Consider the following 26,007-nt stretch of genomic DNA (forward strand, 5'->3'; position numbering starts at 1 on the left):
GCTTTCTGGGTAAGAAGAGCAGCTCACTAAAAGCTTCAACACAGTGAGAAGAAAATGTCAGACACCACAACCTCACTGCATTGGCAATAAACACGAGCCAATAACTAAATCATTGTCGCCAGTTTTACTTGAGGGTCAGGCTGAGAAATACTGAAACACATAATCAAGTTCTTACTGTATTTTAATAGAAAAAGGAAAACCATAGAGATCATAGCCTCCTGACAATTCCAAAAGGCTATGAAGCAACAAGGACTTGGTAGGGAGAAAGGGACTCTCGGTTGAATGTGTGAACTGGCAGTGTGCGAACTGAGCAAAGAAGCAAACTTCATACCTGAATTTTCTGCAGGGCTCTGCTTAAAGTCCGCTTTGAGACCCCAAATGAAAGTTTCCAAAGAGGAAAAACGAAAATCTACAAAACTAAAAACACCCTTCATGTAAGACCAAAGTACCTGAGGGTGCATATGGCTGAATCTTACTGTACATGTCCTCCAGCCCTGGGAACAATGCCCATCTAGTTGCAGTGTTCTGTAACATGACAGCCACGCTTCACTCAGCAATGACTAGCTTTTGGTTTAAAAAAAAAAATTAAGGCAATATTTCACAGATCAATCAAACAAAGGTATGGTTTTCAAATTATTTTAACATCAAGTATCTTTCAAAGCTCTAAATATATATAAGGGGATTAATTGTAAACTTCCCCCAGAAACCCAAATCCAAATTCATGTTGCCATGCGAATTCAATGATAATAAATTACACTCTTCTAAGTAAAGCATCCACTGTAATAAAACACCCAACCTAGAGAACTTAGAAGCCCTGATCCCAGCTAAAAGGATTCATGCCTTTAGAATTCTGGGCATATATATTACTTTTCTGTCGGTTCTCTCAACTTCTCTCAATTACTGATGTTCTCTATGTAATGAATTTTCTGAGGTTTGATGTGTGATTATGGCTATATTTTTATCTATATGTTTTGTGGTTCTTGTACTTAAGCTTTTTGCTCAGAAATCCTTTATTAAAAGTACTAAATTGTAAAAAGCACATTCATATTTCATTCAGTGTTCCATACAGAAATGTGAATTTTTGCAGCAAACACAGCTGCATAAAGAAAGTTACCATAAAATAACACTCTTAGACTATAGATCTCTACTCTTGGAACATTTCAGTTCAGAAGTAACTTTACTGAAACTAGATTTTCTAGAACATTTCCATCTTCTTCCTAGCACAAACTCATCACCACCTTTTCAATTTTCCAAATCAAAAATCAGACATTAAAAATTCCGTTTGAATCTCGTGCACCTTTAGGCAAAAGTCAAAAGCAAACCCAAAGACATTTCAAACTTGGTTTGTCCATCTCTGAGATCCTGACAATTTTCATTTGTTCTATCAAAATAGTAGAGCCTTACAAACCCAACACACACACACACCCATGTGGTAGTGACAGGTCTTTAGACCTTAACTTGAAATGATCCTGGGTGTTCATTGGAAGGACTGATGTTGAAGCTGAAACTCCATTACTTTGGCCACCTGATGTGAAGAGCTGACTCATTTGAAAAGACTCTGATGCTGGGAAAGATTAGGGGCAGGAGGAGAAGGAGATGACAGAGGATGAGATGGTTGGATGGCATCACTGACTCAATGGACATGAGTTTGAGTAAACTCCAGGAGTTGGTGATGGACGGGGAGGCCTGGCGTGCTGCGGTTCATGGGGTCACAAAGAGTCATACACGACTGAGCGACTGAACTGAACTGAACTGAAATGAACATGCAGAGGAAACAGGAATCTCACTGTGGAGTGAGAGGGCCCAGGTATGGAGCCAGGCAATGGCACGGCAGAGACAAGATAAGGGCCCCCCTTGAGTCCTGCAGGTCCCAAGATATCAGTTGAAGCCAACAAGAGAGGAGAGGAACTCAGAGACTGACCAGTGTAAACGAGCATCTCTTTGCAAAACATCTCTCTGGGGAATGCACATGAAGGCCTGGCCAGCTAGCAAGCCACTGACCTTTTGAAAAAAAGGAATGTAGAATTAAAACTGCCAATAAGGCAAAACAATTACTCAACACACAGATTTCATGAGCAAATGAATAAATGAGTGAATAATGTGAACATTTGTCAGTGGTAGTCAGCATAATAAATGAATCTGATATTAAAATTTGGAGGAAAAGAAACTGATGTGACCCTCTGTCAAATTACATCAGCCCACATGTGAGGGACCTGCCCAGGCCCTCGGTGGACAGACCGAGGATGGGTCCTCAATGGCACATGCCTCTCCCGGTTCTCAGCGGCCCCTCCTGCCTAAAGACCAGCTCCTAACTGGAAAGGCTGGGGCAGACCCAATCCTGTCTAGAAGAGTCCTCCAGCTGACTAAGGGGACTGCTGGGCCCCGAGACCAGGCCCAGGGTCCCCAAATGAACCAGGACACCTGGCCAGGACAGCGTGGGGTGCAGGATAAGCCCACCCACTACAGAGGCCCCAGTGCCACGTTCAGCCTCCCACGTGGGTGCTGAAGAAAAGCAGAGAAATCACCAATCACAGCTTCTGTATGAGGGAAGGGATTGGGTTCAGGATGTATCCGAGGGACGTGGAACCCAGGCTGAAGCTCCCTGGGAAAACTGACCGAGAGGATGCCCACTTCAGGGCACACCTCTGGTCCCAAAGCCTTAATTAACCAAGCTGACTGAGAGCTCTCCACCCTCCCCACACACATGGGGTGCTCAGGGGGTGCAGCGAGAACACCAACTCTCCCTTCGCAGTCTCTGCTCCTAGCAGGCTCCTCCTGCCCAGTTCAAGCCCATGCAGATTTTGTCCATTTCCCTGGTGGGGAGCCCACACCATCCACCCCAGTTGGAGAACCGAGGACCAGAAAGAAGAAAGTGCAGCCTCTCAGGCCTCCCCAATCTTCTTGGATTATTTTCCTGGGCAATTTCAAGTAAATTGAAATTTTGCAAAATTTCAGATGAACAAATATGCTGCGGACAGACCTGTCTGTTTGCCCCAGGTAGTCTCCCCAACCCAGAGGTAAGGAACAGCCAGGAGCCCTCCCAAAGCCATGGACCTCTCTCTGACGGAGGCACCTTTGCCAACTGGCAGAGAGCTGCAAACACGCCCTTGCTCCTAGAACTCCTCTCCAGCCTCACTAAGGAAATTTGGGCTAGTCTGTTACCCATCATTTCCCCCAAACTGGGGGAGATAAAGGCACTGGCAAAACGCCTGCAAGGCTGGTTGCTCCATGGGAGGTAGTCCTGTGGGTCCTGGCCTCCCACCCTCTGTAATGTGGCCCCCACAGCCCTCTCCCCACACCCCTTTCATTCTGGACTGAATGGGAGCAAGGCGCTCCTCAGGTCACCTCACCTGTCAGCCCCAGTTTGGGGAAAATCACCCTCTCCTTCCCCCTTCACTGGGAACAGGCCGCATAGCCCACCAATCAGGCTTCCCCCTGTTGAATCAGCAAAGTAAGGAGGGCAGGAGCTGGGTGACAAATTTGACTCCAGCTCTAACCAGTTCTCTGAGACTCAGCTTTCCCATCTGGAGAATGGGGTAATGATTTCCTCTCCCTCCCTTCAAGGATTTCTGTAAAGCTCAAATGGAGAAAGCATAAGTGAGCTGGCTTTAAAATTTTTCCATCAGTTCTCCAGGGCAACAGCCCCAGGATCTCAGGCTATGTTTCCTCAGAAGAGGCCCCGAGACCAAGGCTGAAGAGCAGAGGTATGTGCAGGAGGTGATCCCAGGAGCGGCCAGGGTGGGCTGGTGGGGAAGTTGGGGAGGAAGGAAACCAGGACAGAACGGGCTAAGGAGTGGGCTAGACTGAGGCTAACTGGGCCTCCATCGCACCTCGGTGTTCCAGGACCCTGAATGGGACCCACATCAGGTGGTCCCAGTAAAGAAGTAAAGAGGCTGGGCTCCATCTGCCAGCTGCCATCTCAGCACTGAAGAGGGCTGCCCTGGAGGTATTACCTCCCCAAACTCCCAGCATGGGCCACGTACACTCCAGTGGAGAGACAGACAGACAGACAGAGACAGAGAGCCCAGGCAGAGCTTCCGACACGTGCCTTAGGCAGCCGCAGGGGGCTGTGTGGGCCAAGGGATACTGCCATGTCTGGCCATGTTAGTGTCAAAAAACAAACCCGTAACCAGACACTCTTTTCATAGACAACCTATATGGGTGCATTAAGTCACTTCAGTCGTGTTTGATTCTTGGTGGCCCCATGGACTGTAGCCCGCCAGGCTCCTCTGTCCATGGGATTCTCCGGGCAAGAATACTGGAGTGGTTTGCCTTGCCCTGCTCCAGGGGATCTTCCTGACCCAGGGATCAAACCCACGTACCTTATGTCTCCTGCAATGGCAGGCACATCCTTTACCACTAGCACCACCTGGGAAGCCCTGTAGGTGTCCGCTTTCCAGAGAAATCATGAAACTAGCTGATCATAGACACTCAGTGAAAAGAAGCACTTTGGCAGCTGTCCTGGGGTAAGCCCCCAGTCAGCCCATCTCTGTCCTCCACTTTTGGCCTTGGATCCATCTCTCCATCACACAGAACCTGTCATGGGCACAGATGCACCAGCTCTGAGCTAACCAGTGGGACTGGGACAGGGTTCTGCCCTCCAGGAGTTTGGAGTCATGTCTGAGAGATAGAGTAGGCTTGATGATGGTGAGAACACAAAAGACATGCCTTATCCCCTTCCCGGGAGACCTGGACGTCAGTAGGGCTTGAGAAAACCCTCCCTTAACTTGGAGCATCTAGGTGCTGAAAAGTGATAGATAACCAAAGAGTCTAGAACCAAAATGCTTACAGGTGAAAATCTCATGTGTCCATAAAAAGCACTGAATCAGAACCCCTGATTCCTTGAGCATCTCTGCTAATGGAGGTCTTCCCACATTGGTATTCCAGCTCCCATGTCAGGAAAAAAAAATATGTAAAAATCACAGATAAAACAGAGTTTATAGCCTAGTAGAGGAAAAGAGTGTGAACTAAGTAACTTCTACAGCACCACGTATGACATCATCCCCTGTCCCTCCTCTGCCAGCCAGACCTGGGGAGTGGTACCTGGTGCATCCATTCCGAGCACAGAAGTGCTCTCCGCAGGCAGGCACCGGGGTGCGGGGCCAGGCGCGGGAGGGACGCACAGCTCTGCCCTCCGGGACAGTGAGGGGAGGGCAAAGGCCAGCCTAGGGGCAGGTCAGCCTCATGGAAGAGCATGGGGCACTCCGGCCTGGGCTACTGGGGAGTTTATGTGCAGGATGGGGGTGGAGCTGACCTTCACATCCCAGGTCTCTGTTCACATCCTGTGGGATCCTGCATGGGACCCTGCAGTGCAAAGCCAAATGCTACAGGCATGGTGAGCGGAGACTCAGCCCCAAAGACTTGAAACCCCGGATTGGAGCTCCCAGAGCTTGCCTGCAGCAGAGTTGGAACCAGAACGTCCCCCTGGTCCCAGAGCCTCCTCCATGTGGCCATGCTCCCAAGCTCTTCCTCCTCCAGGACAGAGCCTTCCACCTCCCTCGGGCTTTTGGAGCTTCAATTCAGCCTTCATGGGAGCTTCTGAAGAAACTGGGCGCCCTTTTTCCCCTCATTACTGTGATGATGCATGTACTATCTTATTTTAGATGATTTCCTCTGCCTTACCCCCAAGCTTTTTTATGAGTGATCGACAAAATACTGTATACAAAGTTATAAAAACTGTTTGTATAATGTGCTCAAAACTGCTCTACATCTTTATTTAACATCAGTGTCATCGCCATGAAAGTAACCTGGGTCCCAGCACCTTGACATCAGCTCCACCTCGGCCTGGCGGAGCTGGGGCTGATGTCACTGGGCGCACACAGCACCCGGCAGGGACCTGTCTGCACCCTGACTGCTAATTCCCGTATTCCCTGGCCTTTTTTTTCAGCATCATACATTATATTTAAGTCTCTCCAGCAATACAAATTTCAATTTGGCCAAGCTCTTTAATATTAATAGTTGTCAATCCAAATGCAGAGTGCATAATAAAAAATTTAATCGAAACGAATAGCTCACATATTTCTCTACCTCCTAAATATAGTTACCAATTAGACAAAAGATTTGGTTATATAACTTTGTAGAATTAAGGCCACCTACTAAAGACCACCAGTTAGGGCTAAGAAAGCCAAAATACCTGATTCCTTCCTGTTAATTACTTTGAAAGACAGAGCGCCTCTCTCCCTCTATGTTCCTTTATTCACTGGTACAGACTGTGTTAACGGAATTCACAGGCATGGAATTCAGGGGAGACTTTGGAGCTAGTTTATAATCACAAAGTTATCAATAATGATAAACCATCATTTCTGCAGCACTTTACAGTTTACAAAGCCCTTCACTGGACCTTCTCTGGTTGAGAGGGAGGGATAACACAAAATCACCACCATCACCACCAGCCCATTTCACAGACAGGATAATTGAGGCTCAGAGGAGGCAGAGTGCTGCTTGGCAAGCCAGTCAGAGTGGTCCTGGAGCCCAGGGCTCTGATCCCAGGTACCAGACTTCCTCGGCTTGCTTCAGCTTTCTCCTCCTCAGACACAAAAGTACTGTCAGTGGTCATTCCTGTTTCACGTGAGAACTAAGGTGCTATTGCCCCCATTTCCCTGCTGAGAACTCACAAGTCACCTCTGGACCAGGGTAGCACTGGTCCCCAGAGTCTATCAAGACCAAAACAGCACAGCTGCAACACCTCCTCGGGCGGGGCAGGGATGAAGGCAGACTTTCCCGTGTGACCACGGAGGGCCTGTCGGGGAGTCCCAGAACCACAGAGCCAGGGTGACCCCTGACAATCCAGCATTTCAGAGACTCGCTGACCCAGAAGGGACCCTGCCTCTCACATCGAATCCAACCCCTTCATTTTGCAGCAGCAGAGGCAGTCCTAGAGTCCACGGTCACGGTGCCACTGAGTGGCAGAGTTGGGGGACAGAACCCCCCCCCACACATGCTCATGCTGGTGTGCCCAAGCGCTGAGGAGTCCAGGGACCTGGGCAACCCCCCCGGCCTGGCCATGCCCCCCCACCCCGGTTGCAGGGCATCCTGCTGGGCACTCGGGGTATTTCTTCTGCAAACGACTGCAGGCCTCCTTCATGAGCTGCTTTGGGCTCGGCCCTGAGCTACATCAAGCAGGAAGTTTAAATGAAATGGCTCCCAAGTTCCTTAAATGGTTTAATAAAACATATACTGACTGCAATGTGCAGTTTATAGTGGCAAACTATTGCCCCTCAGTTGGGAAAAATGACCTCCAGTCGGCAATATTCCTTTCAGCTTCATGATTCTGGTCCGCTGTTGGCCATTCCCTCAACCCACCGGGCAATTCTTTTCCATAACAAGGCCGACTGCAGCCACCGCGTGCGTCACTGCCGAAGGTGCCTCCACGAGGCCCATTCCGTGATGAGACAAAAGGCGTGGTGGACAGTTCCCACTGACGCCTGCCGAGCAAAGGAACGCTGCTCGGAGAGCAGGGAGACCCAGAAAATAGGTGCAGGGGCTTCAGAGAGCTTCAGGGAAATTAAATTCGGGATCAGACAGAAAGGGGTGTGTGTGCGTATGTGTGCACGTGTATGTGTGTGTGTGATCCCTACTCAGAATCACTCAGAACCAGGAAGGGCAACAAGTTAATCAGATCCGGAGGGGAGTGCCTGAGCTCCACAAACGCTCTTGGCATCTTCAGCCATAAGATTTAGAAAACGCAGGGAGGGTATAATGTGAATTTTTAAAACTCTACTGTGTTAATAACAAATAGCTATTAATAACGCTTCTAATCACACATGCCATTTCCGATATTTGGTGCTGAAAGGTTCTGCCTCATCTAAAAAAGTACTGGAATTTGACTGCCAGAAACTGATGACCTTTTTCCTAAACTGTGCATTGAGATGGCTTGTTAAGCTCATTAGTATTATATGGTGAATTAGATTAGACATTTTATGATTTTTCAAAAAAGGCTTTTTTGATATAAAAAAAAGCAGCAATTTCCTTTTTTGACATTTTTCATTTTTAAGGTAATAAAAATGGCACATGTGTACCATGGCATAATGGATTAATTAAGGAATATTATGTTTATCCTAACTCTTAACCGAGTTGTACATCTTCATAACTCACTCATAAAAATTAATGCATTATCTTATACCACGGGATGATAGACCTATTTTTACCAAACCTGCTCAGAATACATTGTTCTAAATTGGATTATTCTGAGAAACAGTGGATAGCATATTCTGATATCATCAATCCAGAATTATATTGTTATTTTAAAACGTTATATTAGTATATATAAAATCCAAACCTTCTTCCTCCTGTGGCTTTGAATTGTCAGGCTATTCTGGCTCTTAGGAGATCAAGCTGCTCCCTCCACCTACACTCACACATAGACTATTTTATATCTCCTTTCATTCACAATAGATTTGTTGCTTAAAAAACACATGCACTGCATCATAGAATCACCGGACAATATTTTTTGGCTATTTCTTTGTGTCTTGATGGTAGATGTGAATATAAAAGAATATTCATGCAAGATTCATAAAGGCCCCAGATTTCTAAATCAACAGATGAAAAATCCCTAAAAATAATAATGTCCAGATGTTGCTTATTTAAATGAGCTGTTGCCATTTAATGTTGCCAATCACAAAAGTGATAGAATTTGTGAATTTCAAGGTATTCATAATTTACAGAGGATTATAATTTTTTTATCAAGGGAGCATCCAGGGTGATTAAAATCAGCAATTTCAATAAATACAAATGATTCTCTCACAGAGGCTACCTTTATAACCTTGGCCTCACACCACAAAGCTCACACTCTCCTGTTGCAGATTTTTTCTTTTCCAGGCCCCCTTCAGGGGGAAATGTAACTTGCCAGGCCTAAAATGCAGATTGTTTTTAATGTGCTAGAACTTCAGAATTGGAAGGACTCTTAGGAATCATGTAAACCTAATTTCTCTTTTTATTGGTGAGAAAATTGAGGTCCAGGAAAATGTCTTTCCCAAAGTCCCTCAGCTGAGAAGAAAGAAGCTTCTGGAATCTTCTGAGGTGCAGATTGGTATACTGTCCATCCATTAAAATATAGATTCAGAGTTAATATAATTCCAGGACACTGGCAATACCAAAGGAGCTTGTGAAAAATAGACATTCACAGGCCCCTTTCCGCTTCCCAGGTAGCTCAGTCAGTATAAAATCTGCCTGCAATGCAGGAGACCGGGGTTCGATCCCTGGGTCAGGAAGATCCCCTGGAGAAGGAAATGGCAACCCATTTCAGTACTCTTGCTTGGAAAATCGCATGGACAGAAGAGCCTGGCAGGCTACGTCCATGGGGTCACAAGAGTCAGACACGACTTAGCGACTGAACCACCACCAACCACCACCAGTCACCACGAGGCCACTTTCCAGACCGGCACACCTCCAGGCTGGGGCCTGGGAGCCTGCACGGAAAGCTGGCCTTCCCAGTAATTCCTAAACCACCACCACAAAGCGCTCCCGGGCCCACGTCTCCCAGAGTCCTAAAGTTTCCTGAGAGTGAGTGAGATAGAATGAAGGAGTCAGCAAGCTGTTCTTTTGTAATTGACAATGTCAAGGTGCCCACCCCAGAGCTACCAGCATTAGGAAACTTGCATTCAAACTGCCACCATGAGAATCTGTATCTGATAGCTGGGAATGTGGGTGGCAGAGCCCAGCCTGACACGGGTGAGACCTCCCTCTGGGAAACCCTGGAAGAGACATGAAGCTCCACCCTCACATTCTTGGGCAAGGCTGAGCCCCTGGCTTCCCTGGTCCTCAGCACTGCCCAAGCTGAAGGAAGAGCAGGGCCCCTCCGCACAGCTGACGAAGCGGGTGTGATCCACGGGGGACACCCGGGGTCACCTGGGCATGTGGCCTCTGGCGCAGCCGCAGTCTGGAGGCTGGGCTTGACCCAGAGCGTGTGCTGATACGTCTTTGATTTCTGTGGACTCCGAGACTTAGCTCACTGTTCTAAAGGGAAGGGGGTGCTGGGAGGATCTGGTTGGATCCTTGGGGGCATGAAGCCTATGGGGAAAACTCACCTCACATAGTACACTCTCTGCAAGGCCAGGGGGCTGCTGCTCTATGTATGGACTGCAATTCAGCACAGACTCACGACCTGGGCTGCTCATTTAGCCTCGTGAAAGGAGTACCTGAGGAAGAGGCTCACCTCATCACACAGCCACTCCATCACCTGAGCCGTCAGCCACTCTACAAATTCTAATATCTGCATCTCATCTTTCAGCTACATCTTCCCACTACCCTGCAGAAAAGATGGCTTGTGTCCCACCTGGGCGGCTGGCATCTGTGTCCCTGTCAGGGGGAAAGGTTTATCTCCCACCTCACAAGATGTAGCTCCATTCCAGAACATGTCAGCCATCCGAGGTAAACAACCATTTTAAAGTTCAGTCATAAATACCTCCAAGGCTCAAAAAAGAAATGCCTTGGGGTCATGTGAGTTCTGTTATGAATAAGAAAATCACTTAGGTAGAAATTGTGATAAGTTGGATGTAAACTTTCCGGCACGTACCTTTGCCAGGCACACTAACAGTTCATCGAATTACATCTAGAAAGACTCTGGTAGTAAAGCATCTACTGAAATCAGTGTTCTCCATGCATGCTGAGTCCCTTCAGTCATATCCAACTCTTTGTGACCCCGTGGACTGTAGCCCTCCTGGCTTCTCTGTCCATGGGCTTCTCCAGGCAAGAATACTGCAGTGGGTTGCCATGCCCTTCTCCAGGGGATCTTCTTGACCCAGGTCTCCTACACTGCAGGCAGATTCTTTACTGTCCGAGGTGCCAAAACAGCCTTTCATTAGACCCATCTAGTTGAAAGATGGACAAGCTGAAGAGACAGTGCTTGGTGTGAGGCTGGACTGGGCTACAGAGGATTTTGGAAATCCTGTGGGAAAGGTCTGAAACACAGGGGAAGCCGCAAAGTTCTGGCCACTGGGAGGGTCTTGGCGGGCTGGAGCCTCACACTGATCGTGGGGCATCTCATACCATCAGTAAGCCTCTGCTCAGAAAGCCTGCTCACACATCTTCTCGCCTCTGCCAAACCAGCTCTAAAAATTCTTAGACCCAAGTCACATCAGGGGAGCCCAGTGCAAGTGCAAGATCAACAGCAAGCAGCAGAGTGAGGGTTAAAGGATGCTGCGGCCCCCACCCCTGAGGGCGCAATTGATGACACTTGGAAGACCACGTGTCCCTGTGTGCTCCCTCCCCCACCCCCCATCCTCTGACCCGCGTACCCCAGGTGAACAGGGAGAAGAACTCGCTCCAACACGACGTCTCAGCAAGAACCTGCTGTGCTGGACACATCCCGATCCCCAGGGCTGCTGGGGCAGAGAGCAAGCTCAGAGCTGGCCAAGCCAGCACTCTGCGGTTAAAAGCAGCAGCCACAGAAGCAAGACCTGGACCCAGAGATCCACACACCCCTTCCCCTGGCTGGTTCCCAGACTCTCCCCCAGGCACTTCTGCATAGTCAAAGGCTGCAGGAAGCGGGGGTGACCCAAGAGGAAGCTCAGTGGCCAAGGTCTCCTGGGTCTGTGACCAAGGACAGCCACAGTGACCTCTTCCAAGGGGCTGGCAGCTCTGGGCAGCCACAGGCTCTGAGTGCTGTCACCTGGCCCAAGCCTGTCATCTGGGCAATGGACCTGCAGGACCAGTGGGCCTGCTCTGTTCTTCTCCCCAAATACCAGCAGGACAGGCCTTGGCCACACGCTCCACTCCCCTGACCAAGAGCGATGCCCGCTTCCCCCCAGCCTGAATGACTGCCACTTTCCTCTACCCTCTCTTAGTCTGGGAGGCAGCAGCAAATCCTTGGGATATACAAAATGGGATAATGACAGTACTTATTTCATGAGGTCGTTACAAGAATTAAATGAGGTCATGCCCATAAACTGAGGACAGTGCCTGGCACTTGGCAAATCGTCACTCGGCCCCAACAGCTGCCCACACTGGATTTCACCAGAGCTGGGCTGCAGAACACCAGGCCGGGCCTCCCGAGGCCCCCCAGGAGGTGTGAGCACTCAGAGACAAGAGGGGGCGCGCAACACCTACTGCGCAGATTCGGGGCAGAAAACAACCACATCTGGCAACAAAGAGGGCCAAGGAACCTGCTTGGTTTTCCTCTCAATTGGAGAATAAATATTCACCAGCCCCATGATTAAAAGCCTTGCCTTCAGTTCAGAGGTTTGCAAACATTTTTTTCTACCCACAAACCTTTTCCAAATGAGAGCTTACCAAGGGAGCCCACTGTGTAAAACAGGTGGCCACGAAGTGACCCTGGTCGGAGGGGCTGGGGGATCCTGGAGCCTCCTGCGCCCACTCCCTTCTGGTCTGTGTAATGACCACCGACTTATCTGAACTTATTAGGCCAGGGCTTCCCAGAGTGGAGTCACTGGACCAGCATCAACAGTGCCTCAAAATTCGTTAGAAATGCAAATTCTTGGACTCCACCCCAGAACTTCTGAATCAGAAGTCGGGGTCGGGGCCCAAAGCTGTGTTTTCACAAGCCCCCCAGGCAACTTCAGACGCCAGTGTACCAGCAGTTCGTACCCAGGGACACGTGAGCACCCACACCAGTGTCTCCCCGCGAGGGGACTCCTGATTTGACTGGTCTGGGGTAGGGTCCACTGGTGAGTCTTGGAAGTTCCCCAGGCAGACTGGTGAGCAGCCACCTCATCTCAGCAATGTGGCCCAAGGAGCAGCAGGAGCAGCATGGCCCGGGACCTGTTATCTGGATATCTAATATGATATATGCAGCTCTGTCCCCCGGACCTACTGAGTCAGAATCTGCTTGTTACCAAGATCTCCCAGGGGACTGTGCAGACATCCCTGACACCCTGGTCTAGGTGGTCCTGTTGAAGACCTGGAAAGAATCTCAGACACCACGTGGTCCAAACCACTCACCCCCTGGGTGGTCACCTGAGGCCGCGTGGCCTGAGACTTCCCAGGGGACCCCAGCTACTGCAGCAGGTGGGGGATCAGAGCCAGCCTCCTCACTCCCAGGCCAGCTCTCCTTCCTACGTCCAGCAGCCAAGCGTGCTTGCCTCAGCCTTCCCTCTGAACATCTCTCTGTCTTCAATCCCTGAGGCCTCAGAGGAGAGAAGGGATGGAGGCTGCTCCTCCTCCCTGAGAAGGCAGGAGGCTGGAGGTGTCCAGGGTGGCAGAGATTCCCACTGGCCATTCAGCAAACCCCCAAAACCTTTCCAGGGATGGTGCCACTCACTCTCTTGTTAGTGGAGTTCTGATATTAGTTGGGATGTCACATTTCTAGAAACACTGAAGTCATGTATAAACACACGCATATTGGGGCCTGGAGAGGAGAAACAGAAATTTGGTGAATGAGTCCAGCATGGACCATGCTTACGATTTTTACTGCAGATGCTGTCTCAAGTTTTATTTTGTTAAGAACAAAACCTATACTGTTTTGCCATGCTCATAAGAGCATCATATGTGCTATTAGCTGTGTTTAGACATGAAACAATCTACACATATGGACAGGAGGACAAGTTGATTGTCCTGCAGTATGTCAGAAAGAAAATAAAAACGGCTTTAGGGTAGGGAAAATTCAACATATATCTCATCTCTACCACCCCCTGACAAATACACACAAACACACACATATACAAACACATACATATCCTCCTCCCTATCCAAAGTTTCCTCCCCTTTGGACCGTCAAGTTTGGCTCACCACCAGGCCAAGAACCAAGTTTAATCTTTAAGCAGAAAAAAGTCATAGATATCTCCATTTCCTGGACATATGTTACCACTCATTTCTCTCACTTTTTCTCAAGCACAATGCCACTACCAGGCTAATTCATCCCTTGAGCACCTACCGAGCACCTACCAAGCACCTACTAGGTGCAGGTCCCTTGCTTGAAGCATCACATAAATTTTCAAGTATGAAACTCAAAATTCAAAGTCACTGAGGTCTCTCTTGCATTGTGCTAACATGTCGTTCACATGTGCTAACATGTAGATCACATTATCAACTCCAGTTAGCATACTTCCCTTTGTGCAAAATGAATTGAGCCAGAAAACTGCAAGGACAGGAGTCCAGTTCTGCCAGGCTTAAATCATAGCCAAAAGTTCATGAAATAAATCACTGTGCTTTACTCTGCAACCACACGAAGCCTATTGTTAAAACACAGCAGCTCCTGCAGGGGGGAAGGCCATGTGCTCTCAAATGTGAAAGGAAATCCCATCTCTTCGCTTGAGATGGACATAAGGCCAACCATTTCCTGAGCCCCAGTATCCCCAAAGTACTTGGATTAAGAGATTGTTTCCACCATGAGCACAAATATATAAAATCAACTCAGACTTTCTTAGAGCAAAAAACTATCCACTCTCTGTCCTCTGTATGAATATCAGAAGGCTCCTGGTACCAAGTCCACACAATGTGGTGGACCAAAAGGGTGGCAAGGAGGGGACGAGTCAAGAGAGACAGCTGCCTGATCCCTCGTTAGCAGCAGCTGACCATCTGAGTCCAAGACGCCACCGGGATGCCCAAGACTGTCTGTGGAAATGGGAAAGCAGTCTCCACAATTGGAGAAAAAGATCTGAGGTGGGTCAAAGAGATCCATGCCAGGATTCATGCCAAACAACATGTGATACAGAGAATGAAGGGGGAAGAATCAATTAGCACGTTCTCCTATGTAACGTATATATACCCTGGTTTTCTTTTCTCTGGGTTAGGGAATAATTCATTGTTTTAATGCAAGAAGTGGTCAATTTGCTTGGCTTTTCTTCTGTCCTAAGGAAATGCTATACATGTAGATGCAGGCATCCTGAAACTACCTCCTGCTTCAGCGGAGTTGAGAGCTCATCCCACCATGCAGTAGAGGACAGGAGTCTTGGAATTTAAATAAAAGGAACAAAGGAAAGCTCAGCTCACCTAGCACCTCCTCCCAGCTTCATTCTCGCCCCCAGTTTGCCACCTCTCCCAATCACAGCATTAGGTTTTTACATAATTACAATTCTTTTTCGACTAGGACCTGATTTCAGGCTCACTAAAACCCCAGTAAGCACTCTCTGTAAAGAGCAATATCCAAACAATCACATTTAAAGTGAGGGTGACCAGCACACAGGGGCAGGCCTGGGCCATCCTGGTGTCTTGGTTTACAGGCCATTTTCTGATGTGTGATTTGTAAGTTATCTTTGCTGAGCCTCAGTTTCTTCATCTGCAAAGTGGGTTGCTGAGGAGATTACACAAGATAAGGGGTCCCAAGATCTGATCACAGGGTAGGGTTGGCTGATGCCTTCTGTAAAGGGCCAAATGGGAAATATTTCAGGCTCTCCAGGCTACACAATCTGTCCCAACTTCCCTACTCAGCCATTACAGTGTGAAAGCAGCCACAGATGATACGTAAATGAATGGGGCTGTCTGTGTGCCAAGAAACCTGCATCTAAGAACACTGAAATTTGAATTTCATGTAATTTTCATGTGTCACAACACGGTATTTTTCTTTTGATTTTTTTCATTCATTCAGAAATGTAAAAGCCATTCTTTGCTTTCACAAAAGTAGGCAGAACCACAATGAGCTACTATTCCACACCCATTAGGATGGCTACTATCAAAAAGAAGCAGAAAATAAGTGTTGACAGGAATGTGAAAAAAAAAATGGAACTCTTGTGCACTCTTGGTAGGAGTGTAGTAAAATGGTGCAGCCACGATGGAAAATAACATGGCAGTTTCTCAAAAAATTAAAATTACCATATGCTCCAGCAGTTCCAAAAGTGAAAGCAGGGTCTCCAAGAAATAGTTGCACACCCGTGTTAATAGCAGCATTATTCACCATAACCAAGAAGTAGAAGCAACCCAAGTGTCCATTGATGGATGAATGGATAAACAAAATGTGATATGTGAAACACACACACACGCAGGAATATTATTCAGCCTTAAAAAGAAAAAAAGTCTTACCACTGCTACAACACCTTCAGGGCCTTATGCTAAGCAACATAAGCCAATCACCAAGGGACAAATACTGTATGATTTCACTTATACGAGGGACCTAGAGTAATCAAATACATCAATACAGAAAGATGGTTGCCAGAGGATGGGGAGAAGAGAACGGGGATTTGCTCTTTAATGGGTACAGAATAGCATTTTGGGAAGATGAGAAAGTTCTGGAGGTAGACGGTGATGACAGTTACACAGCGTGCTTAATGCTACTAACCTGTACACTTAAACATGGTCAAGGCAGAATTTTTTTGTATTTTATCTGAATTGTTAAAGTATCTCTAAATGTTAAAAAAAATAAAAAACAGGCAGTGTGCCAGATATTGACCCCCTAACCAGGCTATGGTCTACCAGCTCCCACCATAGGACACCACAGTAAACATCATCCCCAAAAAAAGGAAAATGTGGGAACGTTTCGGGTTACAAGTGAAAAGAGGGCAAACAAAGATATTTCTAAGGTTTATTCATTCCAGTCTTTACCAAGCACCCACTCCGGGGCCAATAACCCTTCAGGCAGAGACACAAAAATAGAGAGGGGGGAGCATTCCAGGCCCTGGAGCCCAGGCCTTCCCCCCCCCGTCGGCTCAGCGCCGTCTGAAGGAAGTCCACCCCGCACGTGTGCCGGCTTGCCCTTGCTGGTGGGGGGCCGGGGGGCGTGGGAAAGCGAGGCGGCAGGCCACGCAGGCGTGTGCGGGCTCACACATGGCGGCACACCCTCCTCGGAGTGGTCAGTGATCTTGTCAGGGACGGAAGAGTTCAATGACTACAAGGGTGAGTTTAATTATATGTTGTCGCTGACTAGCAGTGGTTCCGATGGTACAATTACACATGTAATTTATCAGCAAGATACTTGCATACATAATAAACCAAAAGCAAAACATTAAATTTCAGTGGATGCTAAAAATACAAGATTGGGCCATGACACAGAGCAGTCTCACTTGCAAGGGGTTGGGGAGAAAAGCCAAGGACCTCCCCTCCCTTTTAGGAGCTGGCTGTCCCACCCACTGTGATCACGTGGCATCCAGCCCAGGAATGCACGCCCCAAACACCAAGTAAATCCCAAACCCCCAGTGGTGTGTCAACAACGCTCCCTCCACAAAGGAAATGGGATGGGGAAGCTGACTTAGGAAACTCACCACCCTTCTGACGTTCTCTGAACTTGCTAACCACGGTCCCAGGGGTGCTGGGAAGACCGTATGCCTGGCAACTTCTCAAAGTTCCTAGCTCCAGCACGAGTCTGAAAATGGCCTATACTTTCCTTAATCTTGAATAAAGACAGAGAAAGGGAAAAGGTGACTAAACAGAGAAAATGAAAATGCTAATAACAGCAACACACTTACTAATTACCTATTTTGAGCCAAGAGGCATTATTTTACTTATACAATCACATAGATTACTTGCACTGTCTACTATATTGTCATCATTGTCATCCCCAATTTACAGATGAGAAAAGAGAGACACAACGAGGCTAATCCCTTGACATGTGGTCATATAGCCAATGCATGGTGAAACCATGATTCAACCCAGGAAATATGGTTCCAGACTCCATACCTTTGCCAGGTTTAGAGGTCATTTATCTCTCTTTATTATTATTCATTATTTTCTTACCAATACCACTACATTATCCATTGTGCAATAATTTAAAAGTCAAGGGTGGAGTAACTTTTTACCCTCATCACTAGGAATACATTTCCCAAAGACTGGTACCCTCTGTGCTGGGACGTGGGAGCCTCAGCCTAGTCCCTCATGATAGCAGAGCCCAGGTAGCTGAGCATCATCCAGTCCCAAAGAGATCCAGCATGGTGGGGCTGAAGAGGACACACAGGAGCCTCTAAGAGAGCATGAAATACAATATAAACTACAGAGTTTTACCCAGGAGACAGACAACCAGTCATTTGGACAGGAAGTCTTCTGAGCCTCATAAATTCCTTGCCCACGTCCTGCTTTGAAAGAGGTCACCTTCCCCTACCCCGCCTCCATGTCTTCCACCCCAGTATGTATGTCTTCATCTGCATACATACCCTGGTGGATTCTTAGAGTTACTTTCATAACAAGGCATCCATATGGTTTCAGCTTATAGAGATTGCCTGGCACAGTCCCAGACATTTTGTTTTCTGTTTTAAAGACTGGATTGAAAAGGAGAGATAATAAGAATATCCTTCTATAACCGACCATTTGATGTTAAAAAAAAAAATGTTTGGGAGGGCAAGGGATAAAGAGATGGTAAAAAGTGGGACTTTCATTTGAATTTCTGGACCTACCATTCTAAGATCCTGTCAGGGTTTGAGATACAGTCCCATCCATCCACTCATCTACCCATCCATCTATCCCTCCCTCCCTCCATCCACCCACCCATCCATCCGTCTACTGATTCACCCATCCATTCATCCATCATCTACTTATCTATTCGTCCACTCATCCAACTACCCATACATCCATCCACTTGTCCATCCTTCCAGTCACCATTTTTATTGAGAACCTACTATACAGAGAGCATCATTCCAGAAATTAGAAACTAATACTGAACAAAATACAGCAAGTCCATACTCTCTCCACATTTACACTGTACTAGAATCCCAGGGACGGGGGAGCCTGGTGGGCTGCCGTCTATGGGCTCGCACAGAGTCGGACACGACTGAAGTGACTTAGCGGCAGGAGAGACAGACCAGAACCAGTAAAGAACTATGTCTCCAAAATTATTCCTGCATCAAACATCACAATGTATTTTAAATCTTCCATCACAGAGGTAAATCAGAGACATTTCCCTCACTTGTTGTCACCATCGAGGATCAGCTGTAGAAACAAACAAAAGTGTGTTCTATGGAAATGCTAACAGTACAAAAACATATTCCAATGTGGCAGAATCATTTGAAGGCAAATACTACAGGCAGTATTTTTATGACAAAAGCTTTATTTCTCATCTTCTCTATCCTTGATTTAAATATATACATGTATGTGGGTGCACACGTATCTAGATTCAAGTATTTCAATATAAATTTTGTATTCAAAATACTTTTCCTGATTTCAGTTGATTGCATATTTCGAGCCAGTGTTGCAGCAGTAATTTTTGTTCTGAATCAAAAACAAGGATCTTTCTCCCTCCCTCACCCCCTCTCTCTTCCCTGTGTTCAACAACCTCACTTTCTTCCCCGACTGTCTAGCCTTGAGTCTTTGCAACCCCATGGACTGTACCCAGGCAGGCTCCTATGTCCATGGAATTCTCCAGGCAAGAATACTGGAGTGGGGAGCTGATGCCTTCCCCAGGGGATCTTTCCAACCCAGGGATCGAACCTGGGTCCTGCATTGCAGGCAGATTCTTTACATCATCTGAGCCACCAGGGAAGCCCCTCATTAGCCTCAAGAAGCCTAAATATTCAGGCTGCTTTCAGATCTGAGTGATATCAAGGGCAAAACCTGTTTCTACTCATACATTCTCCTGCTGAAGGTTTCTGGGGCCGTGGTGGAGGGTGCTGAGGCACTGGCGAAAGCCACATCACAAAGGCACCAGGATAGAAGGACAAACCTTCCCACTTTGATTTGAGTGTGTAATTGTTTGAATACATCTCGCCCGTACTACAATAATGTCATCCTTGGTTGACACAGATTTTAAAGCCCTTTGAAAAGGTGGAATGTTATCAATCACAAGCATGATTATAATGGGATTTAAGTGGAAGAAGCTAAGAATCAGGCCCTCACTCGGGCCAGGCTCTATGACAGAGATGGGGGTGGGGAGAGAAGTTAGAGGGCTGCGTTTCAGCTGGGAAAAGGATGCAGAGTGAGCCATCAACCACAGAGCTTCTCCCCCACAGCCAGAAGATGTCCCAGGAAGCACCAGGAAACCCTGGAGCTCCAGCTGGAATTCCCCCACACCGCAAAAAAAAATCTGCTCATGCTCCTATCACATTAGACCAGAGGTTCTCAAGCAGGCCGACTGTGCCCCCAGAAGATATTTGGTCATTTCAAGAGACATTTTTGTTTGCCACAAGAGGGGAAGGGATTCATAACTGACACCTGGTGAGCTGAGGCCAGGGATGCTATAAACCACCCAGAGTGCACAGGATGGCCCCACAGCAAAGAATCACCCAGCCCAGATTGTCAGCACTGCCAGGCCGAGGAGCCCCGTCTTAGCTCCAGAGAGGCTGAGCCAAAGCCTCAAGAAAAAAGGGACAGGTCAAGAAGGAGCATTTCCAGGAAAGGAGTCTGAAGCTGCCCCCCCAGCTCCCTGGCCCCTCCTGCTCACCAGCAGACGGAGGCAGGTGACGAGAGTGGATAAAACTGGGGACGGGAGAGAGGAGCCTTTGAGCCAAATTACTTGCTCTTTTGCCTTTTGATCTAAAACACACTTTTCTTATTACATGTCAGACAGGACTGGAAATCCACCCATTTTTTTTTTCTTCAAGGCAAAACAACCCAGGCCTCACAAAAACACAATAATCTCCCTGGCAGATCTCTGGACTGTCCAGCCTCTCCCTGACAAATCACAACTGTGCCTACAGATGTCAAATTCACCCACCAAGCCCAATCAAATGCCCGGATTACTAAGGCAAAGAATTGTGAATTTCATTAAATATGTTAAAGGGGAAAAAATCAGCTTTGAAAAATAGTAATCCTGTCTTTCAACAAAAATATTATAGGAAGCTATGAATTTGGTAGATCCGAATAGGATGTTGGTACATGTTTTACTAAGGTAATATAATGGCACACTATTATTAGATCACATTAATCATTACTGTGCCAACGGCGCTGACAGCCCCACTGAAAAGGATTGAAAGGCCTGGTAATGGATATAAATTACCCATTGTGTGATAAAAGGATTTTTACTAAGAAGGTAAGAATAAAACAGCAAATTTCTAATATAACTGTTGTGTAAAAACCAAAATAAAAGTAATCCACGGTCAGTAATATCCACAAAATCAGAAGTAAGCACTTTTTCAACAAGATAAAGTCACAGTAAAAAAAATATATATATTCAGTACAGTACAAAATTAATTTCTAAGTGCATAATTCCACTATCAATTTTCCTGGTTTATGTAGTGACCTCTGAGGCCCATGGTCAGGAGAAGGTGGGTTTGGCTAATCAGATCTCAGGGTGAGTTTACAGAGGTGTCGGGGCAGCCTCAGAGGAGGGGGCCGCAGACATCAAATACCAGCACCGCCCCTTCTCCTTAAGTTTTTAGCGTCATGTGGGAAAAACACTCCATGACTGAGTTTGTGATCTTGAGTCCAACTGAGGTGACAGGTACCGAGCCACTCAGATACAGGTTTCCTTCAAGACGGGGCCAAGCCACGGGACCACGCGCTGAGAGGTGGGGAAACGGGCCACGGGCGGTGCTTGGAAGAGCCGCCGGCCTTCAGGCAGCCATCCCACCAGCCCCCCAGCTCTGGCGCCCACTGCCGGCTGGTGGACAGAGACTCTGCAAGATGTCATGTGAGAGGCAATGAGGTCAACCTCGCAGGGCTTTGTGACCCTGTTCTGAGACCTTCTGAGCATGTCTTGACATCACGTAGTCATGCCATCCAGGAGACCTGGGACCCAAGCTGGATCCCAGAGACCTTTGAATCTGGAAGCTTCTCCAAAGCCCAGCCTCTGTCCACAGAAGCAAAGGAGTAGCTGGGAGAACTTCCACCCAGCACAAAGGTCTACAACCCAGAGAGGGCCACCTGGTTCCCCACAAGTCACAGGCAGGATCCCTTCAACAAACTGTAAATCAGTGTTCCTTACCAGGCGAGTCTGAAAGCAACGGAGCTGCCTCGTGGCGGGTGGATATTCTTAAAGCCGTGGTGGTCAGGAACTGCAAAGATAAGACCTGTTAGAGATTCTCAGCGTTGGACCCATCGACTCCAATAAGACAGGTAAACAACATTCAGCCACGGTAACAATTAAGACACTCAACTAGCATCTAAAAACATTTAATAGCCCCCACTGCCCCAATTCATTGAGCAATTTTTAAATTGGGAACTATATGACCTCCGCTGCAATAAACCAGATTTGCTCAGCTTCTTTTAATGGGAAATTGCCACCTGCGAAAAGAGAAGGGAGTGGGGCATCTCGCCGTCTCTTCTCTAGGTGGATGGAAGAAATGAGAGCAAATAAGGGCGGTCTCTCTCTCTCTCTCTCATATATAGTCTTCCCAGGTGGTACTAGTGGTAAAAAAAAAAAAAAAAAAAAAAAAAAAACCCCACCTGCCAGTGCAGGAGACTTAAGAGATGCGGGCTCAATCCCTGAGTAGGGAAGATCCCCTGGAGGAGGGCATGGCAACCCACTCCAGTATTCTTGCCTGGAGAATCCCATAGACAGAGGAGCCCGACAGGTTACAGTCCATGGGTCACAAAGAGTCAGACACAACTGAAGTAACTTAGTGCGTGCACACACACACACACACACACACACACACACACATATTGGAGAAGGGAATGGCAATCCACTCCAGTATTCTTGCCTAGAGAATTCCATGGACAGAGAAGTCTGGTGGGCTACAGTCCATGGGGTCACGAAGAGTAGGACATGCCTGAGCAATTAACACACACATATGTGTGTGTGTGTATATATATGTGTGTGTGTATGTGTGTGTATATACATCCCTCCTTCCCCTCTTTCCTCTCTCTTTGGAATTCTAAAAGTGACTGAGAAGGAACCCAGGGTTCTTTTTCTCTCACTAATTTAAGGAGGCCCCTACAGCAGACCACACACAATTTCACCCAAATATCAATTGGCTACTCCTGTTCAGTGGCAAGGGCAGCTCGCAACAGCTCCAGACCAAGAACCGACAACTGGGCCAGGGGTCAGGGGTATTGTGTGACATCAAAGTCCTCTCTCTGAACCAAGACCAGGAAAGCAGCAGGATGGGATCACGGCCCAGAGGGAAAGCCGAGATGCCTGCCACAGTGGCTCAAGAGCCATCAGCTGGGGTGACTGAGGCCAAGCCCTAATCTGTGATCTCCAGCTCAGGGCCAGTGCAGTGCAGAAGCTAATTTGCTTTGCTGTGTTCCAGAAGAGACTACAGGGCAAGCAAGTGTTCTCTCTTGACAAACTGTACATTCTGATATTGCAGAAGTAGAATTCTAGTACAGAGTCAAGGAGGTGTCTGCAAATGAACTAGAAGATGTATTCGGAGAGTACGCAGCGGCAGCCCCAGCCCAAGGTATTTGAACATCAAACCACCGACTTGCAACACTCCATCCAATTCCAAGATTGATTTCTGGCAACCAAAAAGGTGTTTGCTGAGTACATGCTAGAAGTGTTTTCTCAAAGTGTAACAGGGACACTGCTATTTGTAAACGAATTTCTACCTGACTATCTTGAGACAGAAAGCAAGTCGACATCTCAACCATCTGCATGAGGACAGAGATTACAAGACTCTCTCTGTCCTCGATCAGATTATCTTCCACATTTTGTGTTTTCTGTATCACTCAACACTCAAATCTAGGCAGTGTAATACATACACTCAAGCTATGCTTTACCAAATTCTACCGGAGCTGGGAGGAACAGGCCCAGTTGAAGCTGCAAAGACACTTTGCACACAAGCTCCTGACATTTAGGGAGGAGACTGCAGGAGGTGGAGGTCAGACCCAGATTTTATATCCAAGTTCATGGCTTACAAAATTCAAGGACCATTCTCCAGGGGCTGTTCACTTAGAAGCTTCGTACGTTCCAGTAACAAGGAGAACACGGCACACTTCTTCTGGGGAAATCCCACCTCTGCATGTCCCCCGGCTTCACGCCCCTGATCAGACCGCCAGCTCCTGAAATCTGCCCAGCGTCAGAGCCACCCGAGGCCCCAGCACAAGCCCTGTGCCCTGACTGGGGCTGCACCCTCGTCGGGGCTGTGCCCTCTTCAGGGCTGTCCCGAATGGGTAGGGGGTTATCCAAAGGTGGCTGCCTGCCTAGGAAGCTTAGCCTAACAAGCTTCCTGTGGGAAGAGGAACCTGAGGAAGGGAAATCAAATTGGTGTCATTTGGGCCTTGGCGAGCCAGTCCAAACAAGAGGGGCTCCTGGTGTCTGATGTCACTACATTCACAGCAGGTCGGGCAAAGGTGACCACATCAGACACTGATGCTCTAATTCAGGATGGGGAGGAAGGAAAATGCCAGGGCAGTAATTCTGTATTCCTCGATGAAAGAAACAGCTCTTCGGGTACAAGTAAGTAACTCGCATTGAGAGATAACCTAGTAACATAACCTGGTCCCTGACATGAGTCTCCCCTCATCCCTGCCTCCCACAGGGACCCCACACTGAGGAGCCAGGCAGGGGGACACCCAGGAGACATGGCCCACAAGCCCAGTTTGGTGCAGGTACCACCAGATCGGAGGAGGGGTGGAAGGGGGCAGGTAACAGAGGCAGCAAAAAGCGTGGCATGGCATGAGTCAAGGGGGGCTGGGGAGCAACCACCTCATCAGAAATGCCTGAAACTCACAAAACTGATCCCCCTGCCTCCCCTGTAAAATACACACCAGCCCAGGGGAGCAAATGAGTTTAGGAGACCTGTTCGCTCAGTGCCTCAGACCTTCTGTGTGCCGACCCCTGAGGCAGGCCAGGGGCAAGCAGATCTGCCATGGGATCCAGGAACGGCCCACTGTGTGAAGGGTCTGGTGGGACAGGGAGCCGAGAGGCGGCCACAGTGGGAACCAGGGAGGAAGCGCACAGAACATGAGCCCTTCAGCAGGTGCAGGCAGGGCCTCGAGGGAGACAGGGATGGAGGGAAGGGGAGGGCAAAGGTCCAGAGATCCTGCCGTGGGGCTGGAGCAAGCAGTGCAGGTCGACTGCAACTTGGAGAAGCAGCAGAGAGAAGGAGAGAGAAGGCAGTGGGGAGGGATGGAGGGATCACTTAGAGTCTGAGGCACTTCTAAGGCCTCTGAGGAAGGGGAGGGGAGCAGAGGGGATGGAAAGCTCTGAGAGAGGGATTTTGAAGGGGGGGACCCAGAAAAAAAAGTGAGAGGTGGTCCAGGCAGCTCTGGGGTGTCCTGGCACACAGTGGGCCCACAGTGTGGCATCCCTGTGAATCTGCTGGGCCCCCACTAGGGGACAGGGGACCCCCTTCCTCCTGAGTTCTCCCAGGAGAGACATGGAAGCTCTGAGCGGAGCCAGGAAACCTTCGTGGGGCAGAGCCCAGCCTCTCATCCTCAGACACAAGGGCGTCAGAAGATAAGCAGACATGCCACACATGCTCCCCTTGCCAGGGCCTCTGTAACGAGCCCCAAGTTGAACACAAAAGATCCCTTCCTCTAGGCAGACATGGTGCCTTCCCGTGCTCATTACACACCTATCTACCACTCTGCACCAGGACAACTGGAAGGTCCTATGAGTGATAACGAGAGTTACCATTTCCCGAGGACCTGGTACCAGGCACCACGCTGAGACCAGTTCCCACACCACCAGGGGAAAGGGCTGTGCCCCGCTCACCTCCCAGGCCCCAGCCTCTGGCAGACGGCTCTGAGTTCAGTGAATATTGTGCAGCGGGGAGGAAGGGAGAAAGCGGGGCAGGGAAGTAAAGAGAAAAGGGAAGGATGGAGGGAGTAGGGCAAGATGAAGGGACAATAAGATAGATGGGGGGATGAGATGGACGGAAGAAAGGAAGGAAGGGCGGGAGAGAGGAGAAGGTAGTAGAGATGGAGGGAAGGAAAAGGCGGATGGAAGGAAGGAAGGAAGGGCTGGCTCACCTCACCCCTCCCCTGGTCCATACTCTGCTCCAGACGCTGGCCCTGCGGGAGGCAGAGTGTATTCCTGGAGATACCCCTCCCCAGGGGCCGCTTGGAGTTCCAGCAGCAGGAGCAGGGCTGTCTGCTGTGGAGTCTGGGCTGTCTGGGGCAGATGGGAGCCGGATAAACTGCTTTCCTCCCAGACAAGAGTTAGGAAAGAAGGATTCGGAGACAGAGCAGCCGAACTCCCACAGTCCTGTGTCTGGAGAAGGGTGCAGCTAACAGGAGACACATCTGGAGCTGTCTGGACCTCTCACCCCAGTGTCCAGGGCCAAGGCCTCTGAACCTGCTCTCCTGGGCCATGGGCTCTGCTCCGTCAGAGGGGCGCACAGAGGGGTACTCAAGCCGTGTCTCCAGGGG

The 26,007-nt window shown here is 48.4% G+C and overlaps 1 protein-coding gene across 6 annotated transcripts in view; it reads right to left on the bottom strand.

Annotated features, from left to right (window-relative positions):
* Positions 1-26,007, bottom strand: part of ZNF536 (zinc finger protein 536) — a 446,058-nt gene that overhangs the window by 370,957 nt on the left and 49,094 nt on the right. For 5 of the 6 annotated variants that reach the window (XM_043437645.1, XM_043437647.1, XM_043437643.1 and 2 more), the window contains exon 2: positions 21,674-21,743. The exons of the other annotated variant lie outside the window; for it this stretch is intronic. The gene's annotated coding sequence lies outside the window, so the exon portion shown is untranslated. The remainder of the gene's footprint in view (positions 1-21,673; positions 21,744-26,007) is intronic. 6 annotated transcript variants of the gene reach the window in all.

Source organism: Cervus canadensis, chromosome 18, assembly GCF_019320065.1.
Source record: "Cervus canadensis isolate Bull #8, Minnesota chromosome 18, ASM1932006v1, whole genome shotgun sequence".
Classification (NCBI taxonomy): Eukaryota; Metazoa; Chordata; class Mammalia; order Artiodactyla; family Cervidae; genus Cervus; species Cervus canadensis.